The sequence below is a fragment of the Tenrec ecaudatus genome, chromosome 1, assembly GCF_050624435.1.
Source record: "Tenrec ecaudatus isolate mTenEca1 chromosome 1, mTenEca1.hap1, whole genome shotgun sequence".
NCBI lineage: Eukaryota > Metazoa > Chordata > Mammalia > Afrosoricida > Tenrecidae > Tenrec > Tenrec ecaudatus.
The window spans coordinates 216,853,361-216,859,137 of record NC_134530.1 but is presented as its reverse complement, the minus strand read 5'-3'; the positions used below and the strand labels follow the sequence as shown (position 1 = coordinate 216,859,137).

Sequence of the window (5,777 nt, the reverse complement as noted above, 5' to 3'; positions counted from 1 at the left end):
TAAATACCAGCAATTAGGTAAAGCGAGATGAAACAGATATAATGGTAAGAACTTGAAAGTGGATATCTAGTGGGTAAGCTATGACTTTCTAGCCCTTGTTTACAAACCTAAGGTAAAGCCACTTCATAATTCTTTCTGGTTTTTTTGTAGGTGTTAAAAACAAAACAAAGTATCTGAGAACCAGGAGAACATGGATATTAATCTAACTGTACTGGGAGAGAATTTAAGTAGGACTCTTAACAAGTACTCATCTTCCATGAATAACAATTTCTTTTATGAAATTTATGAGACTGGTCCATACAGTTATGAAAAATTATTCACTTGATTTCAGACAGTATGCTGATATGATTAGTAGATTTACAGTGCTTAAAAACACATAATACTGATTAAATCAATATATAGGTACGTATTTATATACACATACAATATACAATGGGGTACCCCAAAAAAACAGAATTGCACTGGGGAGAGCAAGGCTTTTGTAGTACGTGTTTTTCCCACTAGGGAATCATTCAGAAACTCACTTTGATTTAGTGCACCCAGTGGTGTAGCCTGGGAAGGGTCTCTCTGGTCACAGTGAAATTTTTTTTTGTTAAAAGCTGTTTTGCTCGAAGCTCGTTTTTTTGGTGTGTGATGGGCAATTTAAGAGAAGAGCGGGTGAGAGTGAAATTTTGTTTCTAGCCCCGGAGAAATGCTGCAGAAACTGTTGTGATGTTGAACTCAGCTGACAAGGACAGCGCTGTGGGAAAAACCCAAGTGTACAAGTGGGTTTCTCATCTCAAAAAAGGCGAACTGTTGATTGATGACAACCCTCAACTTCCCAAATGAACAAAAATGTCGACTCATCCTGCATATGGGGCTCATTCCAGTAGGTCAGACTGTCAATCAAGTTTTCTATTTAGGGGTTCTGAAAAGATTGTGTAACAGTGTGTAACAAAAAGGGCTTGATTTGTGGCAGATGAGGGACTGGGTTTGTCACCACGACAAAGCACCAGCTAACTCAGCCATCTCAGTGCACCAGTTTTGGGCAAAAAACAGCATGCCTCTCCTGCCCCGCGCACCTGATTCATTCTACCTTGCTCTGTGAAACCTCTTTTTGTTTCTGAAAATGAAGAGGGACATGAAAGGGCAGCAATTTAATGACATAGAAGAGGTGACGCAAAAACAAGGGAGGTGCTGTCAGCCACCCAAACAAATGAGTTTGAAAAATGTTTCCAAGAATGGAATCACAGATTTATTGTTAATTGCAATGGAAAGTACTTGGGAGATGATAAGGTTGTTTTGTAAAACAAAATTAAATACAAAGCTTTGAAAAAAAATTCTGTTTTTGCCCCCTCCCCCCACCTCCTCCCTTCCGTGTGTGTGTGTGTGTGTGTGTGTGTGTGTGTTGTCCATTTTGGTCAGAGTTTAGACTTCAACTACAGTTTTACTCTTGTTGCTAGTATTGGAAACAGAGAAGAACATTTATTTTACCATTACTTCATTTTTCTATTTTCAGGAATGAATCTGATCAGCTTTGATTTACAGCATATTTTAACATTATCTAAAATGCATGAATGCAAGTGTTTCTGTATTGGTCTGTATAATACACCCTTAGTTTAATGTTTCTGAAATGAGGTAGAATACAACTATTTGATTTATCTTCAAATTTGGATTGGCTTTCCCCTGTTAACTAACTATGCAACATTCTCAGTTTTTCATAAGACACTAATTGAAAACTTACTTTTGGACAGTCTCCTAAGTAGCTTCTATTCTGTCTTTTAGGTGCCCTGGCTGTGTATGATTACATGGTGGGCTGCTAACTGCAAGTTTAGTCATTCAACACCACCTTTGTGGGAGACGATGGGGCTTTCCACTCCCTTAAAGGGCAACCATCTTGGAAGCCCACAGGCACAGTTCTACCCTGTCCTACAGGGCCGCTAGGAGTCGCCATTGACTTGATGGCAGTGCGCTTGGAGTTTTCCTTTTGTATTTTGTGTTTACTTACGGCGTTTATGCCATTCTTTTCTAAGAAACATAATCACTTGATGGCTGCCGAGACATATGTTTCTCTCTCTCTCTCTCTCTCTCTATATAAATATATATATCGCAACTACAACAATGGCAATTTTACATGATTCAAAAATATCTATGTACATTTATAATTGCTACAAAATGTCTATAGAAAAAAGAGGATCTTCTTATAATAAAATCAAAATTTAAAAAATGACTATCTGAGTTAAATATAAATGTTGGGTGTATCTGAGCTGATAGGAGAATCATTGAATCTACTGTAAATTAATAAGTATTAATAATTACCTAACAGTTACAACTGTCCTGTTTGCAAAGGTTCTTATTAGAGAAGCTATCAAGTAGCAACATGACTCCTTCCCTGGTCTCCTTTTGAAGATACTAACTGACATGTCAAGCAGCCAGCAGAGAGGAAGAGGGAGTAAAGTACAACCAGCATCTAAGAGTTAGCCTGAAAACAATCCAACATCGATACGGGAGTTTCCCTTCTTAAAAGGAAATCTCTTTCCATTTGTCTTTCCTAGTGATTTATCATAATTACAGAGTGCCCCCAAAATTATTCATTCTATTTGTTTCTTTTGAATGAGAAAAATAATAGTATTAAGTAAACCCATGAAGGCCTACATGTAGTTGATTTCCTTCAGAAAGGACTACGTCTGTTCCACATACATTACCAGTCATATAAATCACTTAATTTCCCCTTCATTACATTAATAACATATAGAATAAAATACACAGCTCTCTTGCTATTATCAATGAGCTTAACAAGGAATTATTCTTCAAGCAGAAAAGAGAGTTTATAACAAGGTTTCTGAAAGACTTCTGTGTTTCAGGAATGGGACCTTACCAGTTGGAACAGCAAGTGGCTATTAAGTGATTTAACTCATTTTGAATTGCTTAATGCTTTCCTAAGACATGCGTAAATGAAAGATCACCAATTCTCTGGTACAGCAAGTAGGAAGCAGTGACATTCTGTAAAAATAAATGGCCTAGGGAGAACTTTCATCTTATTTTTTTAAATCAGAAAAACAGACTTGAAGGCTTTTCTTGCTGAAACAATGTTAATATACTGACAATTTCCCCGAACTCTCTACCATACATGTTTGGTAGAAAAGCCTTCTACCTCTGTCTGTCCACAGCAGTTGGACTTGTCTGAGAATCTACCCCTCTCCTACCAGTTGACCATTTATCGACAAAGTGAGCATATATTCCAGAGTTTGGTTTTAAGTAGATTCCATTAATGTCAATGTGTGGCAATGTCTCCTTTGTTCAGTATTGCAATGGGAGGCACTGTAAAATACCGATCGCTGCAGTTGCTGAGTAAATGATAGTGAAGGTAAGGAGACGTGTGTTTGAACATTTTTTTTGCCTGGCCTCCATCAAGGTGAGTAGTACAAAAATGCACACACACAGACACACAAATAAACACACACAGTCACACACATACACACAAATACACAGACACACAAATAAACATACACAGTCACACACATACACACAAATACACACAAATAAACACACACATGTCAAGTTCCTTATGAAGGAACTTCACAAGGCTTTGAGAGGTGGAGGTTCAAGATGTTCTAAATATCCGACATTTCCAAGCTGCTGTACCACTCCATCATCTCTCCAACATCACGTCCTCCTCCTCACCTCAGCACCCTCCCTTCATAATTAGATATGATATCTCATGTACTGTCAAGTGAGTGGCTTATTGGCTAGGGAGGGCAACAGTCCCACGTCTGTGGGCAGGGGTCAGCCGGGAGGATTCTCCTCATTCATGTGGTTGTAGGAACTGATGACCCAAATGTTCAGGTTGTACAACAAATGGCGTACTCAGAAGGCTGTGAAAGCCAGCGAATCAGGCCAGAAATCTTGTAGCCTCAAATTCTAAGAACTGGAAGTCAGAGGATAATGATCAGATGCGGTAGTATCAAGAGCAAGACAGTGGATTCTTCCAGAACATTCATAAAGGGGTTGGTGAAAAAGTATCACAACAAAAGTGCATTGAACATTTATTAAACAAAAATACAAAGCATAAAGCTACCGATTGGACATAGGCTACATTTAAATATAGACACTTTTGTATGTGGTGCTTCTTTCTCGTTTATTTGTTTGACTCTAACGTATGTGCCACAAAAGCATTGATGTTAGCTTCAATTTTACCCTTCCTCCTTTTGTAACCACTCAGACCAGGGTTTAGATCTGATAGGTAAGGAAATTAGAGGGCTTTCCAGGCTGTGACCCCTCTCTCTCTTCCCTTTGATTTGTGGGGATGGCAAACACATCCTTTTGTGGAGGATGGTAGAACACACAAAATACAGTGGCACAACCCATCTCATCAGGAGTGTCTCGTGCTCCAGCAAACCCTCTGTGTAGGTGGCCCTGTCTTGTTCTACTCTCCCCCTTTGCCTTCCCTCTCTTTCCCCACGTCCTTGCCATTTCCACCCCTGGCCTCCCGACAGCCTTCCATCTGTCAAGGTGGTGATTCGATCACTCTACCCCTTCCCTGAAGAACTCTACACTCTTCAGATTACACCACGTGGTCACAGGAGTTTGTGCATCCCCAAGGGACTCTAATTGTATTCCTTTTTGGTGTTCTTTGAACTCTGAGATCAGGAAAAAAAAGTCTCAGTGAGCAAAAACACCAGGATGAACACCAGGACGTGGGGTCAGTGAGGTAATGTCTCCCAACACCATTCTCCTCAGCACAAATTTGCTGGCATTTCCTCACTGATGCAGGCTTCATTTTTCTTAAAACTTCCTTCTAATAAGTACTGATAATTGTTCTGTATCCTTCAAGAAAAACTATCAAGATTAACCCGTTGAGATGCCCAAAATAGTCACCATAACCTTCTGAACTGAACTTTCTGTCTTGAATTTCAGTGGCCCAGGAGATCCTGTGGGAAGCTACTACTTATTTTTAGTTTCTAATTAGTTGGTGTGTTAGTCTGGGTAAACTAGAGAAACAAATGCATAGACACTCATGTGTACTCCGGATAGGGCAAGATATGACAAAATAACGAGGTATAAATTACCAAGGGCACATGAGGGAGGGGGGAAAGGGGAGGGAGGGGAAAAAAAAAGAGGACCTGATGCAAGGGGCTTAAGTGGAGAGCAAATGCCTTGAGAATGATTGGGGCAGGGAATGTATGGATATGCTTTATACAATTGATATATGTATATGTATGGATGGTGATAAGAGTTGTATGAGTCCTTAATAAAATGTAAAAGAAGAAAAGAGGAGAAAAAATGATTAGGGCAAAGACTGTACAGATGTGCTTTATACAATTGATGTATGTATATGTATGAACTGTGATAAGAATTGTATGAGCCCCTAATAAATTGTTAAAATTTAAAAAAAAAAATAAATTAATTAAAAAAAAAAGAAAGTAAAAAAAAGAAAGAGTTTTATATACAAGAACAATTGAACATTGAGAAAGCATCCCAGCCTAGTCCAGATCAAGTCCATAAATCCGATATTAGCCCATATGTCCGATACCAATCTGTAAAGTCCTCTTCAGACTCACAAAACACATGCAACGGCACCAAATGCAGGAAGATCACAGGCCAGTGGGTAGAAAGTCTTTGAATCCAGTGGCGTTCTAAGCATCTCAGCGCCGGCAGGGGTCTCCATGTGGCTTCTCCAGCACCCAGGGCTACATCAGGGTAGATCCATGTGGTTTCTCCTCAGGGATGTCTCACAGGGAGTGAGCCTTGTCAGTAAAGAGTCTCCAAGGAAGTAAGCAGAGTGAAAAAAATGTCTC

The 5,777-nt window shown here is 39.4% G+C and overlaps 1 non-coding gene across 1 annotated transcript; it reads right to left on the bottom strand.

Annotated features, from left to right (window-relative positions):
* Positions 1 to 4,119: 4,119 nt before the first annotated feature.
* Positions 4,120 to 4,240, bottom strand: LOC142437797 (small nucleolar RNA SNORA61). The gene has a single exon (XR_012782316.1). It is a non-coding gene; the product is annotated as a small nucleolar RNA SNORA61 (small nucleolar RNA).
* Positions 4,241 to 5,777: the final 1,537 nt, after the last annotated feature.